Source organism: Pristiophorus japonicus, chromosome 13 (genome assembly GCF_044704955.1).
Source record: "Pristiophorus japonicus isolate sPriJap1 chromosome 13, sPriJap1.hap1, whole genome shotgun sequence".
Lineage (NCBI taxonomy): Eukaryota > Metazoa > Chordata > Chondrichthyes > Pristiophoridae > Pristiophorus > Pristiophorus japonicus.
Window position 1 is genome coordinate 144,899,326 of NC_091989.1, and position 14,653 is coordinate 144,913,978.

The following is a 14,653-nucleotide window of genomic DNA, read 5'->3' on the forward strand; positions in this document are numbered from 1 at the left end:
AAAGTAACTGCAGTCAGGAAAGAAGGCTGTAAGTTGAAAGTGCCACTTTAAAGCCTTTAAAGTGGCACTTGAAGCCTTTTCAGAGTGATCACGAGCTGCTGCAAGGAGGGATGATGATGCAGCGCATTCTGAAGTTATGAGGGGCTTTCAGGAGATGATGCAGGATCAATCCATTACGTTTTCCCCACAGTTACCCTGTTCCACAAAAATAATCCCAAATTAATTTTCTATTGGCTGAAATAGTTAGAAAATTGTGATCAGATCGTTTTTTGTGGGCTGCTGCCAATGACAGAAATATCTTTTGCGATCTGGAAAGTGCACTATATTTGACCCAATTGCTGTCTGAGTCAAAAGTCCCCATTTGCATAGTGGTTAGAAAATCCAGTGGAGTGTGCTGTGCAGGTAACATAGAAACATAGAAACATAGAAAATAGGTGCAGGAGTAGGCCATTCTGCCTTTTGAGCCTGCACCACCATTCAATATGATCATGGCTGATCATGCAACTTCAGTACCCCATTCCTGCTTTCGCTTCTCGGCCTTTTGGCTAAGATCAAGTGTAGTATCTGTTCTTATCAGTTTAATATCCCCTATGGGGACATGATATTGAATTGATTTTTGGACAGGGAGCTGGATCAGGGGCATGCCCTGTCCACTCCATGCACCGACCTGGTATTGCAATATTTCCAGGAACGGTGCAACTTCGCCTCTCGGCCTTTTGGCCTAAGATCAAACACATTGGCGCAAAGTGATCTTTGGCGTTAGAGTTGATCTGGAACGAAATTGGATTAAAAAAAAAAAATTCCTGCTTTCTCTCCATACCCCTTGATCCCTTTAGCCGTAAGGGCCACATCTAACTCCCTTTTGAATATATCTAATGAACTGGCCTCAACAACTTTCTGTGGTAGAGAATTCCACAGGTTCACAATTCTCTGAGTGAAGAAGTTTCTCCCCATCTCGGTCCTAAATGGCTTACCCCTTATACTTAGACTGTAATCCCTGGTTCTGGACTTCCTCAACTTCAGGAACAGTCTTCCTGGATCTAACCTGTCCAATCCCATCAGAATTTTATATGTTTCTATGAGATCCCCTCTCATTTTTCCAAATTCCAGTGAATATAAGCCTAGCCGATCCAGTCTTTCTTCATATGTCAGTTCTGCCATCCCGGAAATCAGTCTGGTGAACCTTTGCTACACTCCCTCAATAGCAAGAATGTCCTTCCTCAGATTAGGAGACCAAAACTGAACACAATATTCAAGGTGTGACCTCACCAAAGCCCTGTACAACTGTAGTAAGACCTCCCTGCTCCTATACTCAAATTTTCTCGCTATGAAGGCCAACATGCCACATGCCTGCTGTACCTGCATGCCAACTTTCAATGACTGATGTACAACGACACCCAGGTCTCGTTGCACCTCCCCTTTTCCTAATTTGTCAGCATTCAGATAATATTCTGCCTTCCTGTTTTTGCCGCATGTTTAATGAAACAGTTTAAACGGAGTAAGTGAAATTCACACTGTGTCACCTCGCTAATGGTGAGGCAGTAGGCAGGCATGAATGGTATTCATACTGAATTTCTTAAAGCCGCTTTACATGAGGGAGAGAGAACAACAATGGTCTTGGTGAGTAATTCCAAAAACCAATAACTCTCTTCAGCGCTGCCCTTGTGCAACTGGTTAAAAGGAGTCTTGCACAGATACCTTCAGTATACCAGTGCATCGCTGAGGTTTCTAGCCGCATGGAGAATTCTAATGGGCCTGAAAATGATCAAAGGTTATCGCTGATATTAGTGGCTCTTAAACATTGTCATGGTACATATATCGTATATCCTGGAGGCCATGGGCTAATTAGAAAGAAATAGGCTGGGTTTTGGTTTTGTGAGGAATTTGTACAACAGATTGCGGCTTTTTTGAGATTGTAGAGCATCATAAGGCATGAGGCACTCATTGGTTGCATCAAGGCTTTGCCCTCGTGCTTATACATAGTGTAAGACCTAATTTTGGATTTTATCCAGGATGAGTACTCCACGTTTAAAAGATTCATGTAAGGGTATCTCTTCTAAGAGAGGTACATTATTGAATGTGCTCAATGATATGTTGAAAATAGGGGATGAACTTCAAAAGTCTGTTCCAGGCATCTCTGAAACAATACGGCACTCCTACACTCAGATGATTTTTTTGTTGGCCAACTCACCTGGGGATCCACTGAGCTCTACCTATGATATTGATTAATGATCTAATCTGTTGGATATGGTGGTATGTGTTGTAAAATCCATATCCCCTCACGTAGAGAGCAGATTTAAGGAATCTGGATGCGAACCATCTATGCATACCACTCCACCTTTAGCTAGGTGATGCAGTGTGATGTCTGCTTTCTTCAGTCAGACTGGTTCATTAAACCTTGCTGTGCAAAAAGCTGTTCAGACACTCCACTGTATGCTCCCGCCTCCATGCAGGGAATGTTAGTGGGCATTTTGGGTGCAAATTGTTCACATTTTTATGTAAATTTCAAATGTATTTGTTTTGTCTTAAACACTCCTGTGAAGCGCCTTGGGACGTTTTACTACATTAAATACATGCTGTATACATACAAATTATTGTTGTTGTAAATTGCAAATCAATGGCATTGATTATTCCCCTATCTTATTTCATTATGCAATTAAACTTTGGGTCAAAATTCTGGTAGTCCCACTGTGCTGGCAGAAGTTATGTGAGGCGGAATTCCCGACCACCCTAATGTAACAATGTAGACCCCGTCGAAATCCTGGAGACCGGATCATCTGCACGGTTGGAGCTGGCTATCAGTGCTCTAAGGCCAGCTTAATAACGTCTTCCACAACAGAGGCCCGAGAATTCATAACAACTCCATGTTTCAAGGAGGGCAGGAGATAGGCCCAGAACGTTTTGTTCTTTGGCTCTCATTGAAGTTGGTGGGGGGGTTAAAGTAATCAGTCCTCTCTGGAATCAATCACTTTTGCTTCATAAAGATTTGGGACTTTTCAAAAGGCCCCAATAGGACTCACATCAGATGTGATGGCAAGAGTTCCACTGGCAACTTATAAGTGAGTACTGATCAGTGATCTCAGGATAGCGCTTCTCCCGATATACTCCCTTTATGTTAGGGTGTGGCAGAAGCACCCACACCTTCCCACTGGAAAATGGTTGGAGTTAAAAATTGGGACATAATCCTGACCAAACCAAATTCCCTTTCCCCCACCCACAAATTCTACCTGTGTTCTTCCCTTGGGCCGAATAGGGATAGGTTACTGATGACTTACTTTAAGTCCAGGATTCGAAGGAAGACAGTAGGGGAGATACTCCAGGTTGCAGGTAAGTAGAAATCAGTTAGGACTGAGAAAGGAAAATTTAGTAGTTTTAGTAGTTTTAGTAGTGTTCGGTGGGTGGTCTATGGGTGTTGCAGCTGGTTTATAGAGGTGTGAATGGTGTTAAAAAATCTGGAAGTGGTGTGTTGGGAATGTAGACGTTGTTAGGATGAAATCAGAGCAATAGTGAGAAAGGATATTGGCTCAGAAAATCAAGATGTAGAATCAGTCTGGGTGGAGCTAAGGAGCACCAAGGGGCAGAAAACATTGATGGGAGTTGTCTGTAGGCCTCTAAACAGTTGTGGTAGTGTAGGGGATGGCATCAAACAGGAAATTAGAGATGCATGTAGCAAGGGTACTACAGTAATCGTAGGTGACTTTAATCCACATATAGACTGGCCAAACCAAATTATAATTATAATAATATTGTGGCAGATGAATTCCTGGAGTGTGTACAAGATATTTTTTTAGACCAGTACGTTGAGGAGCCTACTAGGGAACAGGCTATCCTCGATTGGGTATTGTGCAACGAGAAGGGGTTAATTAACAGTGTTGTTGTGCGGGGTCCTTTAGGGAAGAGTGACCATAACATGATTGAATTTCTTAATAAGATGGAAAATGAAGTAGTCCAATTCGAAACTAGGGTCCTAAATCTAAACAAAGGAAACTACGAAGGTATGAGGAATGAATTGGCTATGATAGATTGGGAAGATTCATTAACAGGCATGATGGTGGATAGGCAATGGCTAATATTTAAGGAATGAATGCATGAATTGCAACAGTTATACATTCCTTTCTGGCGTAAAAACAAAAAAGGAAAAGTGGTCCAACCATGGCTAGCAAAAGAAATTACGGATAGTATTAGATCCAAAGAGGAGTTATACGAAGTTGCCAGAAAAAGTAGCAAGCCTGAGGATTGGGAGCAGTTCAGAATTCAGCAAAAAAGGACCAAGAGATTGATTAAGAGGGAAAAAATAGAGTATGAGAGTAAACTTGCAAGGAACATAAAAACCAACTGCAAAAGTTTCTACAAGTACGTAAAAAGAAAAAGATTAGTGAAGTCAAATGTAGGTCCTTTACAGACAGAAACGGGAGAATTTGTAATGGGGAACAAGGAAATGGCAGAACAATTAAATAAATACTTTGGTTCTGTCTTCACGGAAGAGAACACAAATAACGTCCCAGAAATGCTAGGGAACCAAGGGTCTAGTGAGCAAGAGGAATTAAAGGAAATGATAATTAGTAAGAAAATAGTGCTGGAGAAACAAATGGGACTGAAAGCCGATAAATCCCCAGGGCCTGATGATCTGCATCCCAGAGTACTAAAAGAGGTAGCCATGGAAATAGTAGATGCAATGGTTGTCATCTTTCAAAATTCTATAGATTATGGATCAGTCCCTGCAGATTGGAGGGTGGCAAAGGTAACCCCACTATTTAAAAAAGGAGGGAGAGAGAAAACGGGGAACCACAAACTGGTTAGCCTGACATCAGTAGTAGGGAAAACGCTGGAGCCTATTATAAAGGATGTGATAACCACACACTTAGGTAATATCAACGGGATTAAACAAAGTCAACATGGATTTCTGAAAGGAAAATCATGTTTGACAAACCTACTGGAGTTTTTTGAAGTTGTAACTGATAAAATAGATAAGGGAGAACCAGTGGATGTAGTGTATTTGGATTTTCAGAATATCTTTGATAAAGTCCCACATAAGAGGTGAGTGTACAAAATTAAAGCACATAGGATTAGGGGTGATGTATTGACATAGATTGAAAATTGGTTAACTGACAGGAAACAGAGAGTAGGAATAAACGGGTCTTTTTCAGGGTGGCGGGCAGTGACTAGTGAAGCACCACAGAGATCAGTGCTTGGGCTCCAGCTATTCACAATATATATAAATGATTTGGATGAGGGAACCAAATGTAATATTTCCAAGTTTGCTAACGACACAAAACTAAGTGGGATTGTGAGTTGTGAAGAGGATGCAAAGATGCTGCAAGGCGATTTAGATAGGTTGAGTGAGTGGGCAAACACATGGCAGATGCAGTATAACGTAGATAAATGTGAAGTTATCCACTTTGATAGGAAAAACATAAGGACAAAATATTATTTAAATGGTGGTGGCTTGGGAAATGTCGATGTACAGAGGGACCTGGGTGTCCTTGTACACCAGTCATTGAAAGCAAACATACAGGTGCAGCAAGCAGTTAGGAAGGTAAATGGTATGTTGGCCTTCATTGCAAGAGGATTTGAGTACAGGAGCAAGGATGTCTTATACAGGGCCTTGGTGAGACCGCACCTGGACTATTGTGTGCAGTTTTGGTCTCCTTACCTAAGAAAGGGTATACTTGCATAGAGGGAGCACAGTGAAGATTCACCAGACTGATTTCTGGGATGACAGGACTGTTGTATGAGGAGAGATTGGGTCGACTAGGCCTGTATTCACTAGAGTTTAGAAGAATAAGTGGGGATCGCATTGAAATGTATAAAATTCTGACTGGGTTGGACAGATTGGATGCGGGGAGGATGTTTCCCCTGGCTGGGAAGTCTAGAACGAGGGGTCACAGTCTCAGGATACGGGGTAGTTAATTAAGGACCAAGATGAGGAGAAATGTTTTCACTCAGAGGGTGGTGAACCTGTGGAATTCTCTACCACAGAAGGCTGTGGAGGCCAAGTCATTGAATATATTTAAGAGGGAGATAGATTTCTAGAAACAAAAGGTTTCAAGGGGTATGGGGAAAAAGTGGGAATATGGTATTGAGATAGAGGATCAGCCATGATCATATTGAATGACGGTGTAGACTCGAAGGGCCGAATGGCCTACTACTGCTCCTAGTTTCTATGTTTCTAAGTGCTGGGAGAATGCTCTTGGAATGTGATGGTGGTGGGGTGTGTGGAACATTATAGAGGAGGTTTGCTGGTTGTGGGACTATAAGGAAAGGACCCTGGCGAAGGGGAACAGTGGGAGGAGTATTGCTGAAAAATGAAGTATAGCATGACTATCAGCTCTTTAGAATGCTACTGCAGCTTTGCTACAGTAGTGCTTTAATTAAGCCACTGAAGTACTTTTGCACGGTCGTCATTGTTGTAATGCATGTAACTATGGCAGCCAATTTTTACAGAGCAAGAACTATGAGATAAATAGTCAAATAATCTGTTTTTGATGGTGTTGGTTGAGAGATAAATGTTGGCAAGTGTATGGGAAAGCTGCCCTCTTCTTCAAATAGTGCCATGGGATCTTTTGCATCCACCTGAACAGGCAGACAGAGCCTCAGTTTAACACCTTAAACATCAGTACTGCACTGCAGTGTTGGCCTAGATTATGTGCTCATGTCTCTGGAGTGGGGCTTGAACCCATGACCTTCTGACTAGGTGGGAGCACTACCACTGAACTAAGCCTAACACAACTTAAAGCCCATTCCTGGATCATGGTGAGGAGCATGGGATTTTGTCAGGGGAGGCTGGCAGTGGGAAGTTGTGAGAAATGCACTGGAGCTCCAGGCAGTAGTGGCAGTATTGAACTGGAATGGAGAAAGTGTAGGTATATAAGAACATAAGAATTAGGAGCAGCAGTCGACCATTCAGCCCCGCGAGTCTGCTCCACCATTCAATAAGATCATGGCTGATCTTCTACCTCAACTCCACTTTTCTGCACTGTCCCCATATCCCTTAATTCCCTTAATATTCAAAAATCTTTCGATCTCTGTCTTGAATATACTCAAAGACTGAGTCTCCACAGCCCTCTGGGGTAGAGAATTCCAAAGATTCACCACCCTCTGAGTGAAGAAGTTTCTCCTCATCTCAGTCCTACATGGCCGATCCCTTATTCTGAGACTGTGACCCCTGGTTCTAGACTCACCAGCCAGAGGAAACATCTTCCCTGCATCTACCCTGCCAATCCTTGTAAGAGTTTCGTATGTTCCAATGAGATCAGCTCTCATTCTTCTAAACTCTAGAGAATATAGACCTAGTCTACTCAACCTCTCCTCATAGGATAATCCCCCCATCCCAGGAATCAGTCTGGTGAACCTTCGTTGCACGCCCTCTATGGCAAGTATCCTCCCTTAGGTAAGGAGACCAAAACTATACACAATACTCCAGGTGCGGTCTCACCAGGGCCCTATATAATTGCAATAAGATACCTTCACTCTTAAACTTAATCCTTTTGTAATAAAGGCCAACGTACCTTTTGCTTTCTTAATTGCTTGCTATGCCTGTATGTTAGCTTTCAGTGATTTGTGTACAAAGACACCCAGGTCCCTCTGAACACCAACATTTCCCAATCTCTCACCATTTAAAAAATACGCTGCTTATATATTTTTCCTGCCAAAGTGGATAACTTCACATTTCTCTACATTATATTCCACTTGCCATGCTCTTGCCCATTCATTTAGCCTGTCTATATCCCCTTGAAGCCTCTTTGCATCCTCCTCACAACTTACATTCCATCTAGCTTTGTATCATCAGCAAACTTGAATATATTACATTTGGTCCCCTCATCCAAATCATTGATATAGATTGTGAATAGTTGGGGCCCAAGCACAGATCCTTGCGGCACCCCACTAGTTACAGCCTGCCAATCTGAAAATGACCTGTTTATTCCTACTCTCTGTTTTTTGTCTGTTAACCAACCCTCAATCCATGCTAGTATATTACCCCAATCCCATGAGCACTAATTTTGTTCAATAACCTCTTATGTGGCACCTTATCGAATGCCTTCTGAAATTCCAAAAAACACCACATCCACTGGTCCCCCCTTATCTATTATACTAGTTACAACTTCAAAAAACTCCAACAGATTTGTCAAACATGATTTCCCTTTCATAATCTGTGTTGACTCTGCCCAATCCTATTATTATTTTCTAAGAGCCCTGTTACCACATCCTTAATAATATATTCTAGTATTTTTCCTACTGTTGAATTTAGGCTAACTCGTCTGTAGTTCCCCGTTTTCTCTCTCCCTCCTTTCTTAAATAGCTGGGTTACATTAGCTACTTTCCAATCTGCGGGAACTATTCTAGAATCTATGGAATTTTGGAAGATGACAACCAATGCATCCACTATTTCTATAGCCGCCTCTTTCAAAACCCTAGGATGTAGGCCATCAGGTCCAGGGGATTTATCGGCTTTCAGTCCCATTAATTTCTCCAGTACTATTTTTTTTACTTACACTAATTTCTTTCAGTTCCTCATTCTCGCTAGACCCTTGGTTCTCCACTATTTCCGAGAGATTTTTTAAGTCTTCTTCTGTGAAGATAAGACACAAAATATGGGTTTAATTTCTCTGCCATTTCCTTATTCCCTATTATAATTTCTCCTGTCTCAGCCTGTAAGTGACCCACATTTACTTTCCGCTAATCTTTTCCTTTTTACACACCTGCAGGAGCTTTTACAGGCTGTTTTAATGTCTCTTGCTAGTTTACTCTCATTCTATTTTTCCTTTCTTAATCAATTTCTTGGTCCTCCTTTGCTGAATTCTAAAATTCTCCCAATCCTCAGGCTTACTGCTCTTTTTGACAATATTATAAGCCTCTTCCTTTGATCTAATACTATTTTTAACTTCTCTTGTTAGCCACAGTTGGACCACTTTGCCTGTAGGTTTTTTGAGCCTTAAAGGAATGTATGTTTGTTGTAAATTATGTATTAATTATATAAATTATGTATTAATTCTTTGTATTAATTAATTCAAGACATTGCTTGTCTACTGTCATACCTTTTAATGTAGTTTCCCAATCTACCGTAGCCAAATCGCCCCTCATACCTACGCAGTTTGCTTTGTTTAGATTTAAGACCCTAATTTCAATCACTTTCAAACTTAATATAAATTTCTATCATATTATGGTCACTCTTCCCTAAAGGCCCCTATACTACAAGGTTATTAATTAACCCTTTCTCATTACACAATACTAAATCTAAAATAGCCTGATCCCTAGTTGGTTCCTCAACATACTGATCTAGAAAACCATCTTGTATACATTCCATGAATTTGTCCTTTCCACTATTACGGCATATTTGGTTTGCCCAGTCTGTTATGTCTTGAATAAAGAATCTGACCAGATACCATAAGCTAAAAGTAATGTGTGACCGTAGTCCTTTATTACAGGTGCCTCTCCAGCCTATGAGGCCTCCTTATATACAGGTGCTCCCAAGGGATTATGGGATCCCTTGGGACTCCAGGGGATGAGCCCTCTGGTGGTTAAACAAGGTATTTACAGGTTTACATATGTAACAATACTGCCCCTCCCCCCCCCCAAAGTCAATAGTGTAACTATTTACAATATGAGTCGATATGGGGCTTTTCTTTCCCTGGTTGACCGTCTCGGTGCAAATGCAGGTTTTGGTGAGTCGTTTGTTGGGACCTCGCTGGGCTGATGCGCAGCTGCCTTACTGGGCTGCTGGGTCTGGTGAGTCCTGCTGGGCTGCTGCAGGTGATGGGTTCTGCTTCGTGGTCAACCGCTGGGTTGGTTGCCACTTGTGTGTGTGTTGGGGGGTCGAGAAAGGTAGAATCTATTGTGGGTTGCTCTGGATAGTCCGTGAATCTGAGTTTGGTTTGGTCCAAGTGTTTTCTGCAGGTGAGTCCATTTGAAAGTTTGACCAGAAACACCCTACTCCCTCTTTGGCCACGACAGTGCCGGGAAGCCACTTGGGATCTTGTCCATAGTTTAACATAAATACAGGATCATTAATCTCGATTTCGCGTGACACATTTGCGCAATCATGATATGTATTCTGTTGAAGCTGCCTGCTCTCTATCTGTTCGTGTAGATCAGGGTGGACTAACGAGAGCCTTGTCTTTAGTGCCCTTTTCATGAGCAGTTCAGCGGGGGGAACCCGAGTGAGCGAGTGGGGTCTTGTGCGGTAACTAAACAGGACTCGGGATAGGCGAGTCTGCAGTGAGCCTTCAGTTACCCTCTTCAAGCTCTGCTTGATTGTTTGCACTGTTCACTTTGCCTGACCAATGGACACTGGTTTAAACGGGGCAGATGTGACATATTTGATCCCATTGCGGGTCATGAACTCTTTGAACTCAGCACTGGTGAAACACGGCCCATTGTCACTCACAAGGACATCAGGCAGGCCGTGCGTGGCAAACATGGCCCGCAGGCTTTCAGTGCTGGGAGTGGACATGCTTGCTGACATTATCTCACAGTCAATCCATTTGCAGTACGCATCTACAACCACAAGGAACATTTTTCCCAAGAATGGGCCTGCATAGTCGACATGGACCCTGGACCACGGTTTGGAGGGCCAGGACCATAAACTTAGTGGTGCCTCCCTGGGTGCATTGCTTAACTGTGAACATGTGTTACATTTGTGCACGCAGGACTCTAAGTCTGCATCAATACTGGGCCACCACGCGTGGAATCTGGCTATCGCTTTCATCATTACAATGCCTGGATGGGTACTTTCATCACTTAAGAGAGTGTCCCTGCTCTTTTTTGGCAACACTACCCGATTACCTCATAGGAGGCAGTCTGCCTGTATAGACATTTTATCTCTGCGCCACTGGTACGGCTTTATTTCTTCCTGCATCTCTAACGGGACACTGGACCAACTCCCGTGGAGCACACCGTTTTTTTTACTAAGGACAGTAAGGGGTCCTGGCTCGTCCAGGTTCTAATCTGTTGGGCGATAACAGGTGATTGCTCACTCTCAAATGCTTCCATTACCATAACTAAATCTGCAGGCTGTGCTATCTCCACCCCTGTGGTGGGCAATGGCAGCCTACTGAGAGCATTGGCACAGTTTTCTGTGCCTGACCTGAGGCAGATGGCATAGTTGTATGCGCACAACGTGAGCGCCCATCTCTGGATGCGGGCCTATGCATTCGTATTTATCCCCTTACTTTCAGAAAAGAGGGATATAAGTGGCTTATGGTCAGTTTCCAATTCAAATTTGAGCCCAAACAGATATTGATGCATTTTCTTTACCCCATAAACATACGCTTCTTTTTCGATTATGCTGTAGGCCCTCTCAGCCTTAGACAGCCCTGGATGCATAGACAACCGGTTGCAATTTCCCAGATTCATTAGCTTGTTGCAATACACACCCGACACCGTATGACGACACATCACATGCTAGTACCAATCGCTTACATGGATCATACAACACAAGCAATTTGTTTGAGCATAACAGTTTCCTAGCTTTCTCAAAGGCATTTTCTTGGCTTTTACCCCATACCCATTCATCTCCTTTATGCAGTAAAGAGTGCAGTGGTTCCAACAGTGTGCTAAGACCCAGTAAGAAGTTACCAAAGTAGTTCAGCAGTCCTAGAAACGACCGCAGCTCCGTCACGTTCTGTGGTCTCAATGCGTTCTTGATTGCCTCCATCTTCGAATCGGTGGGCCTGATGCCGTGCGCCGCGATTCTTCTCTGCAGAAACTCCAATTAAGGCGCCAGGAAAACGCACTTCGAGCGTTTTAAGCTGAACCCCACATGATTAAGCCGACTAAGAACTTCCTCCAGGTTCTGCAGGTGCTCGACGGTGTCCCGACCTGTGACCAAGATGTCATCCTGGAAGACCACGGTGCACGGGACTGACATCAGCAAGCTTTCCATGTTCCTCTGGAATATCGCCGCAGCTGATCAAATCCCAAACGTACATCTGTTGTAAATGAAGAGACCTTTGTGCGTGTTGATGCAGGTGAGGCCCTTCGATGATTCCTCCAGCTCCTGCATTATGTAGGCCGAGGTCAAGTCCAGCTTCGTGAACGTTTTTCCTCCCACCAGCATCGCAAATAGGTCGTCTGGCTTTGGTAGCGGGTATTGATCCTGCAGTGAGAAACGATTGATAGTTACTTTGTAATCACCACAGATTCTGATGGTGCCGTCTTCCTTGAGGACTGGAATAATCGAACTGGCCCACTCGTTGAATTCGATCGGCGAAATGATCACCCTCTCGTTGCAACCGGTTGAGCTCGATTTCCACCCTCTCTCTCATCATGTATGGTACCGCTTTCGCCTTGTGATGGATGGGTCGCGCCCCCAGAATCAAGTGGATCTGCCCTTTTGCTCCTTGGAACTTCCCAATGCCCGGTTCGAACAGCGAGGGGAACTTTTTTAGGACCTGGACACATGAAGTGCCATCGATGGACAAGAGCGCTCGGACATCGTCCCAGTTCCAGCGTATCTTTCCCAGCCAGCTCCTGCTGAACAGCGTGGGGCCATCGCCCGATATCATCCAGAGTGGTAAATTGTGCACCGCTCCATCATAGGAGAACTTTACAGTAGCACTGCCGATTACGGGAATCAGTTTCTTTGTGTACGTTCTCAGTTTAGTACAAATGGGAGTCAGGACTGGCCTTGAGGCCTTGCTGCACCACAATTTATCGAAAGTCTTTTTGCTCATTATGGACTGGCTCCCGCCCGTGTCCAGCTCCATTGACACTGGGAATCTATTTAATTCAACCTTCAGCATTATCGGGGGACACTTTGTGGTAAATGTGTGCACCCCATATACCTCTGCCTCCTCATTCTGAGCCGTGGATCTATCCTCTTCTGCAACATGGTGGTTTGCAGGATTAGCAGCTCGCCTGCACATACGTTGGAGGTGTCCCATTGTTCCACAGCCATTGCAAATGTATCCTTTGAAGCGGCATGAATGGAAACGATGATCACCTCTGCAGTGCCAACAAGGTGTTAATGGCCTTGCATTCACCACCCTTGATGGTGGACTCTGAGACATCTGCAGATGTGCAGCTGCAGGCATGTGAGTCCTGCCCTGTATGTTCCAATTCAAAAACAGCATTACTTTTTTCACAGTACTTGCAGCAGTATTCGTGTGCTGAGAGATTTGTTTGGTATTGTCACTGGTGGCGATGAATGCCTGGGCTATCGCTTTGGCTTTGCTCAAGGTTGGGGTCTCTACAGTCAAAAGTTTGTGAAGTATTACTTCATGGCCAATGCCAAGTACAAAGAAGTTTCTGAGCATGTGCTCCAAGTGTCCTTCAAATTCGCAATGTCCTGCAAGGCGCCTTAGCTCGGCAACGTAGCTCACCACTTTCTGGCCTTCAGACCTCTTGTACGTGTAGAACCGGTACCTCGCCATCAGAACGCTTTCCTTTGGGTTTAGATGCTCCCGGACCAGTGTGCACAAATCATCGTACGACTTCTCTGTGGGTTTCGCTGGAGCGAGCAGATTTTTCATGAGGCCATACATTGGTGCCCCGCAAACGGTGAGGAGGATCGTCCTTCATTTGGCAGCGTTTGCTTCTCCTTCCAGCTCATTGGCCACAAATTATTGGTTGAGCTGCTCCATGAAGGTTTCCCAATCATCTCCCTCCGAAAATTTCTCCAGGATGCCCACTGTTCTCTGCATTGTTGCGGTGGGGTTCGTCATCTGTATCTCGTCGCCAGTTGTTATGTCTTGAATAAAGAATCTGACCAGATACTGTAAGCTTAAAATAATGTGTGACCGTCGTCCTTTATTACAGGTCTCCAGAGTGCCTCTCCAGCCTATGAGGCCTCCCTATGTACAGGTGCTCCCAAGGGATTTTGGGATCCCTTGGGACTCTTGGGGATGAGCCCTCTGGTGGTTAAACAAAATATTTAGAGGTTTACATATGTAGATTAAAGTCCCCCTTGATTACTGTATTACCATTGGTCCATGCACCTCTACTTTCCTGATTTATCCTGTGCTCTACATTACCACTACTGTTTGGGGACTATAAACAACTCCCAACAATGTTTTCTGCTCCTTGCTGTTTCTTAGCTCCACCCAAACTGATTCTACTTCTTGATTTTCTGAACCAAGATCCTTTCTCTCTACTGTCTTTATTCCATCCTTTATTATCAGGGCGACCCATCCTCCTTTTCCATTTTGCCGATCTTCTAAAAGTTAAGTATCCTGGAATATTTAGTTCCCAACCTTGGTCACTTTGCAATCACATCTCCGTAATGGCTATTAGATCAAACCTATTCATTTCTAGCTGCACTATTAATTCATCTATTTTCTTGCGAATACTTCACGCAAAAGGTATGGAACCTTAGTGACGAGAGGCATTAGGAAGGAGCAGCGAGCATGAATGGGAGAAAGGTTGGGGGTGGGTGTAGATGAGAGTAGATAGCTGGAGATGAAGGAGACTGAAGGTTGTAAAAGTTTATTAATTCCCCTCCCTCCCAGAAGTTTCAGAAAAAGAAGTTTCCAATCACAGAGCTAGTGTCAACCTCTGACTCGATGTGTGAGGGGTTAGAGTATCAGGGCTACAATGTTGTATTCCTGTCTCCAGTGTGCACTCCCTGTGAGTGCAGCTTCCCCGCAGGAGATTGTAGAATTACCCCTGCATTGTAATTGCCAACTTGTATTGTAAGCGGACTTCGCCCCTTAAATAA

At 43.8% G+C, this 14,653-nt stretch overlaps 1 pseudogene; it reads left to right on the top strand.

The window, feature by feature from the left end:
* Nucleotides 1–525: 525 nt before the first annotated feature.
* LOC139279229 (U2 spliceosomal RNA) lies at nt 526–704 on the top strand (annotated as a pseudogene).
* The last annotated feature ends 13,949 nt before the right edge of the window (nt 705–14,653 follow it).